This window comes from Mercurialis annua, linkage group LG3, assembly GCF_937616625.2.
Source record: "Mercurialis annua linkage group LG3, ddMerAnnu1.2, whole genome shotgun sequence".
In the NCBI taxonomy this organism is placed as follows: domain Eukaryota; kingdom Viridiplantae; phylum Streptophyta; class Magnoliopsida; order Malpighiales; family Euphorbiaceae; genus Mercurialis; species Mercurialis annua.
Window position 1 is genome coordinate 16,104,473 of NC_065572.1, and position 11,250 is coordinate 16,115,722.

The 11,250-nt window shown below is 26.1% G+C and overlaps 1 long non-coding RNA gene across 1 annotated transcript; it reads right to left on the bottom strand.

Moving 5' to 3' along the window:
• LOC126671712 (uncharacterized) lies at nt 1–3,780 on the bottom strand. The gene is made up of 3 exons (XR_007639089.2): nt 3,462–3,780; nt 742–782; nt 1–196 (listed from the first exon to the last, which is right to left on the bottom strand). It is a non-coding gene; the product is annotated as an uncharacterized LOC126671712 (long non-coding RNA).
• Nucleotides 3,781–11,250: the final 7,470 nt, after the last annotated feature.

Genomic DNA, 11,250 nt, shown 5'->3' on the forward strand with positions numbered 1-11,250 from the left:
TATCGTAAATGCCAGATTCTTAATTTATTAAAATAATAAATTATTCAAATAGAGTACAAGATTTCGCTAATAATAAAATAAATTAATTAAACAATAAATTTTGATGGAAGAAGATGTATGTTTTGTTCCAATGACTCACTCTTCCAACTGATATTCCATTCGGTGTGCGCCATATTGCAAACCCAAAATCAGCAACCTAAAACAATGTAATAATAGAATATTTGAAAGATCAGTGTGACCCAAGTAAGTAAGACACTGCTAATGAATGTGTCCAAATAATAATAAATTCCATAATCACGAAAAGGAACTTCAAGATCCAAACAAAATTCATATTAATAAAGAGTGCAGACAATTCAACAATTTATGATCCCATATGATTTACCAAATACATGATTTCATCCAGCTAGCTGGATTAGCATAATAGTCAATTCATCTGATATACCTCCCCCAAAAATATGTTTATCTTCCACGCAAATAAAAATCACTACTTTTTTTTTCTTCATGATCAAATTTCCAGAAAACATTGTCTTTACCATTTCCATGCAAATTAGGAACAGAAAACAAATTTAAAATAAGAAAAAGAATTCTCCATGATCATTTTAAATTGACATGCTAAAATTTAACAAACACCAAATTTTTCCTAAACAAACAAACAGATCATTAAACAAAATATACAAATAAATTCAAAACCCAGTCCACTTTAGCAAAAAAAAAAGAATACAAAAGGAATAAAAATTATACCTTTGGATGAGATCGGGGAATTTTCCAAAAATTGTCCAAATCTGTTAAGTAGAGTATCGAAAATTTTAATCAATCTCAAAACCATAAAATTCATAAACCAGCAAAAAATAAAAGAAAATTTATGGAGAGAAAACAAATTCAGCTTCTTCACTTCGTTCGGCTCGATCGAGCTTGTGGTTCAATAAAAATATAAAAAAAAGTGAAAAATTAAACACAACTAAATTATGATTACCTGATAAAAACTAAAGATTCAGAGAAATAAGGATGGTAATGGATAAGAGAAAAATGAGTTTATGATTGAAGAAGAGAGATTTGGGTAATGGGTAGTGGATTAGTGTGTTTGATAGTGTAAGGTCGTGCCATGATGGGCGAGCGGTTTGAACGATAGTAATTAAAATTATAAAACAATTTTTTTTTTCAATCAATTACATGTTTTTACAATTAAATGTACAAAATGAAATATAAATTAATCAATGACATTTTATTCACTATAAAAAAGGACCATAATTTATATTTAAAAAATATTAAAAACAATTTTAAATGGTTATCTAATATTTTATGATCACAATATTGTTGTAAATATATAGTGATAAAAGATTTTTTGTGGAGAATATTTTATCACAAAAAAATAATATATTTTAATAGTGACAAATAATTTTGACGAAATATAAATTTATCACAATATTATTTATTTTTATCTTAATTGTTATAAAAAATAAAATTTATTACAATAATTCAAATATTATGACAATTTTTTTTATCATCACAACTATTTTATAATATATAGTGATAAAACAACTTTTGTGGCAAATACATTGTCACAATAAAAAAAATTAATATTTGGGTGACAAAATTTTTTGACAAAATATAAATTTATCACAATATTATTTATTTTCACATTAATTACTACAAAATAATTATTTGTCACAATAAATCCACATATTGTGACAAAAATAATTTTGTCACTAAACATTTTATCATAATATAGCAAATTTCTTGTAGTGAGTATATTTAAATGCCACTGAAAATTAGATTTTGTAACAACATTAATTAATGACATTTGTAATTTTCATAAAAAACAATATTTTTTCTACTAAAGTTAGTTAAGATATGTTTTTTGGATGAACTTTTATATATATTAAAGCCAAAGAAATAGCCCCACAAAAAGGCAAAGCTAACTGCTAAAAATAATCCCACATTGCTTAGGAGAACAAATATAAATGATGAGTTTATAAGTGTAAAGATTCAACCACCTATTAACTAGTTCTAGTTATTAGGTCATAGTTGAACCTAAACACTCTCATAAGCATATGGGATTGTCACATTCTCACCAATTTAAAATCAATTACTCCCACCAATATTTTTAATATGGTATCAGAGCGGGTCAGGCCCAGATTCTTAATTGAGGAAATGACGCGCTGTACCTATTTTTTTCAAATTTTTCCATATCTGCCCTCTCATTTTTTAGGGTTTCAGGCGTACGCTTTTTTTAATTTTCTGTTTCCACTTATAGGGCTATTTCTATATGTGTGTCGATAAAAAAATTTAATTCTTGTTTTATGCCTCTTATGGATGACATGGCACTTTAGCACTCTTTTGGTATTTTTCTTTTGGTTAAAGGTGTTAGTTAATCCTCATAAAAATCGTCTTCATATACCAAAAGTTTATTATTTAAATCTTCACAATATAAATCTAAATAAATTTCAGTATATATATTTTTTAAATATTTTACCATTATTATATCTATTATATCTTTAGATAAATTCGTTCGTTTTAAACATAATAAAAAATTGTCTGCTTCCATTTTTTTATCCCATTTAAATAGAGTTAAAAAATTATATAAACTCTCTTCTTTATATATTTTGTTTTTATCATTTAACATCCAATAAGTTATCGGTACTTTTATTTGTTCTTTTTTATTCTCTAAATTTATTTTTTAATTGTATTAATGTTTCTCTAATTTTTCTCATTAGAATAGATATTCTATATGTTTCATTTACCGTATCTTGTGCTCCAAAATTTATTTCATTATCATATAGTGCTTTTAATTGTCCATTCATTTCTCTTATTAATTCATCTATATTTTCTTTACTGTTTAGAGCTAACATACTTAAATACTGGCTAAATTTTTCTACTATACTCATATCATATAAATTTGTCTTATTATTTCATTTATTTTTAGTAACTTTCCTTCCAATCTTTTAAGGTCATTATATATTATGTCTCTGTTAATTATTAATCTAGGCCTTACAGATGCATCTGATAAAGGATTAATTGTTATACGTGCTATCTCATTTTCTATGTCTATTAATTGATCTCTTTTAAAATTTGTTTCTATGGTTAATTTTTGTTTTGCAGTTTCCATTAAAATTATAACGTTATTTATTACTTCTTTATAAGTCATTTTTGTATCCTTAAATAGGCTCTGATACCAATGGGGAGAGTAGAAGAGGGGGTATAATTAAAAAGCTAGAAGCGAAATCTTATCTTCCCTAGCGTTAACTAGATCTTCAGTTGAACTTATTAAATTCCCTAAAAAATTATAAAATTATAAATCAACTAGATCCAGTTCCATCAGATAATTCTTTGCAAAATTAATGAAATAATTCATTTTTATAAAACATTCTTTCTTTTCACCGTTTCATTAACACATACTTATTTAAAAATAGAATTGAAAATTTAATACCAAAAACAAAAGAGAGATGAGGTTTTTGTCATACCTTAGATTTCTTCAGGGTCCAACACGCTTCCTTCGTGAATGTCTATTCCTGATTTTTAAAGAAATTATTCGAGTTTAGATTTTTAAAGAAATTAAAATATCAGGAAATACTCATTCTTCTTCATTTTTCGTATTTAGACTTCTATATTTTTTGAACAAGATGTCATTAACTATTAAGATTACTCAGAAAGAACAAAAGAAAGTTTAGAATCCCATAAATTTTATTGATGAAAAACTTTTATTACAAGAGCTTTAGAGAAAAGAATATAATGATTCTAAGAGTAAGAATAGCACTCAGAATTTTTCGTGTCCTTCTCCTAAGTTCTTATGGGTTTTATAGAGGTTGAACCCCTCCTCTATTATTACAAAATTACGTCATTGCTTACATCTTGCTACAACTTGTTCAATAATTTTTCTGCTTTTTCAGAGTGGGTCTTAGCCTGCAACTTGTTCAATAATTTTTCTGCTTCTTCAGAGTGGATCTAGCTCCACTAAAGGGTTTATATCTTTTCTTTTTCCTGTTGTAGATTCCTCTTATTTATTTGTCCTTTCAAAGATTTGTCTTGTAGCTTTTGTCATCGGTATATCTCCTTTAAAGATTCCTTCAAGATAACCTTCCAGTAAATACCTTGAATGCCATTCGTTAGCTAAATTTGTGAATAGATATCCATCCATCATTGTAATATAGTATCTTTTTCCATCATTTAACATTTCATATATGCTCCGAATAATTGTCTCTATATTTTTACCTTCATATCCGGTAAACTCCTCAAAATATATGGCGAAATTGTGAAAGTCTTCTGCTCATCAGGAATATATTCTCTTGTTGTAGTTCCCATTTTTGTGACAGTTTCCGTAGGAATTTTCTTTCCTTTTTCGTCATCCCATTCAGACACAATAGACATTGTCCTTATATAAATCTTTGGCGCTTTTGTTATAGTTCTAAATACTTTAATTTGCAGCTTGACTGTTTCTGGTAATAAAGATATCTTTGATAAATCGTCACTTGGGTAGATAGAATGAATTAACCCAAATCTAAACAATTTCTGGACAGTTTTTGGATCAGCTCCTTGCTTGATTATGACTTTATTATAAGTTCCATTCATTGGAATTGTACTCATTCCAACTTCATTAAAAAAAATTCCTAAATATTGTAAGGCTTTAAGGAAATCAGATTCCCATTGGCCCTTAGATTCCGGTTGGAAATTTTCAAAAAACTCCTGAGGAGTTATTAATTTTGATTTTATTTCTTCCATATATTCAAAGATCTAAATATTGAACAGAGCTCCTCATCATTAAATTTTTAGTTAAATCATCTTCTAGTTTCTTCTTGGTTGTAGTGTCAAAAATTGTCATTTTTTATGAACTAGAACTTCCTTTATCAATTGGGACTGGACTAGCAGCGACCTGCAGATAACTCATCGAAAGCTGTGCAATTTCATATCCAAACATAAAATTTATGATATAGATTATTGAATAGATTCCATGAGCTCTTTCTTTTCAGAGATGAGCTTAGATATCCTTTCTGATATTTTTTCCATTTCTTTTACCTGCAATTTATTGATTAGTATGATTTATTGGTCTACCAAGTAAATCTGCTAAAATATTTTCTTTTCCTAGCACATGCTCAACTTCAAAATTAAAATTAGTAAAATATTATTGCCATCCCATTTTTATGCTTTGTGCTAATTTTCCATTATAATTTTTAGTGATAAAAGACTTAACCTGTGTATTATCTGTTTTAACTATAAATTTTCTAGGTAATAAAACTAGCTCAAATTTTTCTATTACATATTTTACAGCTAGAAATTCTTTTTCATTACTATGATAATTCTTTTCTGTATTTGTAAATGTTCCTGAAGCATATCCATAAATTTTCTTACCATCTATGCTTTTTAATATGGCTCCCCAATAATTATCTAATGCATCTGTTTCTAATCTTACTTCTTCGTTTTCACCAGGTAGGGATAATTTTGGTAAGTTTTTACAATATTCTTTTATTTCCTTTACTATTTTAGTATCCTCATCATTCCAATTCCATGAATTATCATTTTTTATTTTAGCTTGTAAAGGTTCTCTTTTTTTTGCACAATCATGAATAAAATCACTAGCATAAGTTATATGTCCTAAGAATTGTTGTACCATTTTTCTATTTACTAATTGATCTGGAAATTTTTGTAATGCTTCAGTTATATGAGGCTGTAGTTCTATTTAGCCTTTAGAAATCATATATCCTAAAAATTATATCCGTTTATTTGCTATTTCAGCTTTAGATAACATTATTCCATATTTAAAACATCTTAGTAAAAATTGTTTAACATGCTTAAAATGGTCTTCTAAGGTTTCACTAAATATAATAGTGTCATCTATATAAATTAAACAAAAGTATTTTAAATCTTTAAATACATCATCCATTTTTCTTTGAAATATTTGTGGTGCATTACATAATCCGAAAGGCATTACTAATCACTCATAGTGTCCTCTAGGTGTACTAAATGTTGTATATTTTATGCTATTTGGGTGCATTTTTATTTGCCAAAATCCGGATTTACAATCAAATTTAGAATACCATGTTTTTCCTTTTATACTATGCATTAAAAAATTTTTGTGAGGTATTACATATGCATAAAAGACTGTTGCATTATTTAACTTTTTATAGTTAATTACCATCCTAGCTTTTTTCCTTTTTATTTCCGCATGATTTCTAAACATAAATGCTGGACTGCTATATGAACTAGTATTTTTTTCTAATTAGTTGTTTTCTAGTAATTCCTTTATCTGTATTTTGAATTCTTCCTCGTCTTCTTTATTGTACCACATTCTTTTACATCTAATTGGATTTTCATGTTTTAATTTTATTTCTGCATATATTTTATTTTTATCCCATTTTTCTATCGGAGTTTCTCCTATACATTTTTCTAATAGATACCAAATTTCTTCTGGAATTTTTATATTGTCTTGATTATTTTCACTACATGCTCTAACAGGTTCTTTTTATTATATCATCTTTCTTACCACGATCCACTGCGCGAGGTATCAGAAGTGATGTTTTCCACTTATAAGCATTTCAAAGTCGGGGACAAATTATTCTATGATTACATGGTGTAGTTAATCTTATATATTGTTTTCCTATACTAATTGGGTAGTAATTTGTCAAAAAATCATTTCCTAATAGTATATGACTTCCATGGAGTTCACTCTTATAAATTCTAGGAATCTGCAGTATATAAGATTGTAACTGTATTTTAATATTATCAGAAATAATACTATATTTAGTTATTTTTCTGTGATATCAATTCCCAATTTATAATCATTAGTTTCTCTTCATAATTTCTCTGTTAGTATATATGGTTGAGCTAAAGTATTGTTGATCCTGTATCAAAAAATCCATAATATGATACTGTATGATACTTTTCATATAAAATTTCTAAATTATATAAATACTCAAAGGACTAGTCTTTATATCTTTCGATTTTGTATTTTTTTCCATTATAAGTAAATGTTATATGGTTGTCTGTAATAGTATATGATTTTATATGTTCTAGGAAATATATTCCTAATAAGATTTGTATTTTGGGTAGATATTAATGTATCCATATTTATTTCTATTGGTAGTATTACTACTTCTCTGATAGTATCTGTTAATGCTAAATTTATTTTTACATATTCAGTAATAGTATGTTTATTCCCTGAATAATCTAAAAACTCGTAAGTATTATATAATATATTTCTTGGAGAAATTGATACTAAGCTTTCATTTATATGAATTTTAGCTGCTCCATTATCTATTAGGGTTTTTAATAATTTTCATTCTCCCATTACATCTAATTCTGTTTGAATATAATATTGTGTAGATATTAGAGATTTTAGATCTATACTATTTCTAGGCTGAAAGTATATTTTTTTTTATTGTTCCTCGATTATATATTCACTTAATGGCTGTTTCTGTTCTTTTTGAGAGGATTCTCCTGTGATGATTAATAGTTTATTATTTTTATGTATTATTTTAGATGTTAATCCAACATTCCGATTTCTTTGTTTTATATCCATAGATAATTCTGTTAATCCTGTCATAGTTGTAGGTGTTAATTGTCTTGGTGGTATAAATTCAATTAGATCATTAAAGGTACTATCTATTTCTATATGTAATTATGTTATCTTTTTGCAATTTTTTATGATGACTGGTCGTAAATGCATATATAGCTCTATAAATAACTGAAAATACCTTAGATCTAGGTGTCATTTCAATTCTATATAATTTATAATAAAGGTTTAAAGCTTTGTCTATATTTTTATCTTCTAAACTTACTGAGAAATCAGGTAATATAGTAAATTTTAGTTTCTTATATATACTAAATTTTCTGATACTGTTCCTAATAGAGCATCCACTGGATCATTTATTATCCTATCGTCCATACAAAATAATTGTATTGGACTGTCTATTCCTTGTCAAAAATGGGCTTTTATTATAACTTCAATTGCTCCTAAATATAAATTTTTATATTTTTCTTTATCAGGTAACTTTGCTAATTCTCTGTTTATTTCTTCTTTGTTTATTAGGGGTATGATTGAATTGCCTATTGTTTGATATATATCTACGGCTGACTCGTAATGTTTAGCTATATAAGTTTCTTTTAAGACTCTATTATACCATTTTTTCTTAAATATATCTTCTATTTTAATATTTAAATCGTGGTTATTTAGTTGACTAAATTTTTCCTCATCAAATGCTTGAGTATAGCTAAATATATCATTATTATCTACCATTTCTTCAGATTCAGTAGTCATCACTAATATCACTTTCTGTTTCGGATTTTGTATTACTTATGTTATCAGAATTATATTGAGATTATAATTCATAAATTGTTTCATTCTCTGAAAAATCACTAAATTCAATTGGTTCACAATCTTGTTCAACCAATTCCTCATATATTCTATATGCTTTATGATTTTCTTGTTTACATCTTAGGGCATCTATTAGCAAAATGTTCTTTTTCTTTACATATCCAACATGTACATTCCTTAGGATTTTTTTTACTAAATCGTTTTGTTTTTTTGAATAGTTTCTTTTTTCCATAATCATTTTTATTATAGTGTTTGTATTTTCTTTTATAAAATCTCCTAAAACTATTTTTATAATATTTTCTATTTGTCTTTCTGTCTCTTTTACTACTAGAGCATCCCCATTTATTTGGTTCAGATATTACTGGACAACATAATCCATTTTTTATTGCTTTCCTTGTCCTTATTTCATATGCTTGGTTACACATTTCATTTATTCTTTTTTGGACATACCCTTGATATGTTCCTAAAGTTCCTTCACTTAATTCCGGTTTTGTTTGTATTTCCTTAAATAATAATAATCCTCAAGGTTTAGGTAAATTTGTTACATACATTTGCCTTAATATTTTGGTTTCTTATGCTGATACTATTCCGGATTTAGATATATTATAATAATATTTATTGAATTCATATGTATATTGTGGTAGAAAACACATATTACATATTGTTAAATTTTGTAATTTCATGGATATTGTTGTCCTAATTGTATACGATTTTCTCGTTCATTAAACCAATTCTCTCCCACAAATTCAGTCTTAATTGCGGCTTCTAATCTATGCATTATTCCTTTTATGTTTTCATTAGCAGTAAATGAATTTAGAATTTTTCCATTTTGCATTCCATATTTTATTCTTTGTCTATCTGACTGTGTGATTGAATTCCACCATAATTCGGCATTTCCTTTTAAGGTGTTGATCAGAAAATTGTATGCTTTTTCTAGACTATATCCATTTGTTATTATAGAGATATTGTTCATTTTTAACCATTCATCTATAGTTTTTTGTATATCTTTTGGACAATTTAGGTCTAACCATACTCCATTTGGATAGATGGGTTCTGTTTCAGTTTTCTTAATAAATTTTATGTCATTATTAAAAGGTCTTTCTCTGTAAACTTTTCTTTTCATATTGTCATAATCTCTCATATCTATATTCCTTTTTATCATTTCTTCTTCTTCTCTATTAAGAATTCATATTTAAATTTTTAATTTTTTGACTTAAATTTAGTAATTCTTCTTCTTTGATTTCATTCTTTTCATATAATTTTAATCCTTGTTCTAGAATTAGCATTTGGGTTTTTATAGTTAATCCTTCATGTATGAGTTCTTTACTTTCTTTTCCTTTTTTTAATTTTTTTATTCTATATTCAAGAACTTCGACTTTTTCTTTTATATTTTCTAATAGATAAAATATTGTATCTAATTTTTCTTCATCATTATATATGGTTTGTCAATTTTCATTGGCTTAAAAGCGCTCAATGGTAAAGTTAGACTTCCACTACTGTATCCTTCATCTTCATCATATAATGTATCTACAAAATTATAAGGTCTGTAATTTATAGTTTTAATATTTTGATTTACAATTTTTAAATTATTATTTATTTGTTTGAATTGTTCATCAATCGTAAATCTTTGCGTATCGCCTATTTCTTCCATTTATCTTAATGATCATTATATCCCATTCATTTTGCTATAAAATTTATCATTTGTTATGTGTTTGTCACTCTATCTTCTAATAATGATAATTGATCATTCATTTCCGGTTGTCTATAAATTTTATTTATAATTAATTTTAAATGATCTATATTTTCTATTTCACTTAATAAATTTTTAATTTCATTTGCACTTGGACTTAATTGCAATATTATATTTTGTATATATTGTTTACCATTCATATTTGTTGTTTTTATTTTTTTTCTAATTGTTTAATTAATTCTATATCTTCTTTGGTTAAATTATTTAATGAAGAATTTTCTATTTTGCTCATGTTTTAAGTTATGGGGCTAAATGGTTTCTTTATATAAAGTTTAGGATTAAATTATTTTTTTAAGAAATAGAAAATATTAGTATTTTAATAATAGGCACAAATACGGAATATTCATATGGCAGAGACTCAAGAATGTTAAATATCCCCACTTATACGCCTTTTTCTTCTGACTTTCTTTAGCCGTCTCGTTTCTTTTTTCTCCGTTTGATCCCACCGTTATCTTCGCCTGTATTTGATTTTCCGGCTGAATCATCCTCTCCTCCATACCTTCTTTAGTCTGATCACTTATTCTTACTTCAAGCCCTAATCTAAAGGTAAAGTACATGATTTAGGTATTTGAATTTGTTTTTTCAAATTATTATTTCTCGATTTTTATATTTACTTATTTTTATTTATGGATTCTCTTTGTGCTTTTAAATTAATTTATAAAATCAGTACATAAGCTTATTGAATGCAATGATTATACTTTTTTTGTGTTTCTGGATTTTTGTCATTTGGTAATTTAGTTTTATTGTTTTTTTTTTCGTTTTTTTCAATATTTTGTATTCAATTTTGTAGCGTGTGATTATGGTGGTGATTTTGGTTCAAATTTATGTTTGTCTGTTAAAGAATTTGGTGGAATCTGTGTTTATTTTTACTTATGTAAAACCTAGATGTTTAATGTTTCAAGCTTATTTGATTTCAGGATTGTGTATCTCTTCATGCAACTGTCAATTTTTTGATGATATGTATGTAATTATAGATTTTCCAGAATTTTTTATTTAGTTTTTAATGATTGGTAGATTGATTGAATTATTTGCAGATATGATTGAATGTTATCTTAGTATGAACATTGTTGCTTTTCTTTTTTATTTTTATTACCTGTTATATTTATTTTATCAGAGTACATTTTTATTTGCTGCAATTTTTTACCTTTGTTTGTTTTTCTCATTTGTGTTTTTTATTTATAATGTTTTTAGGAAA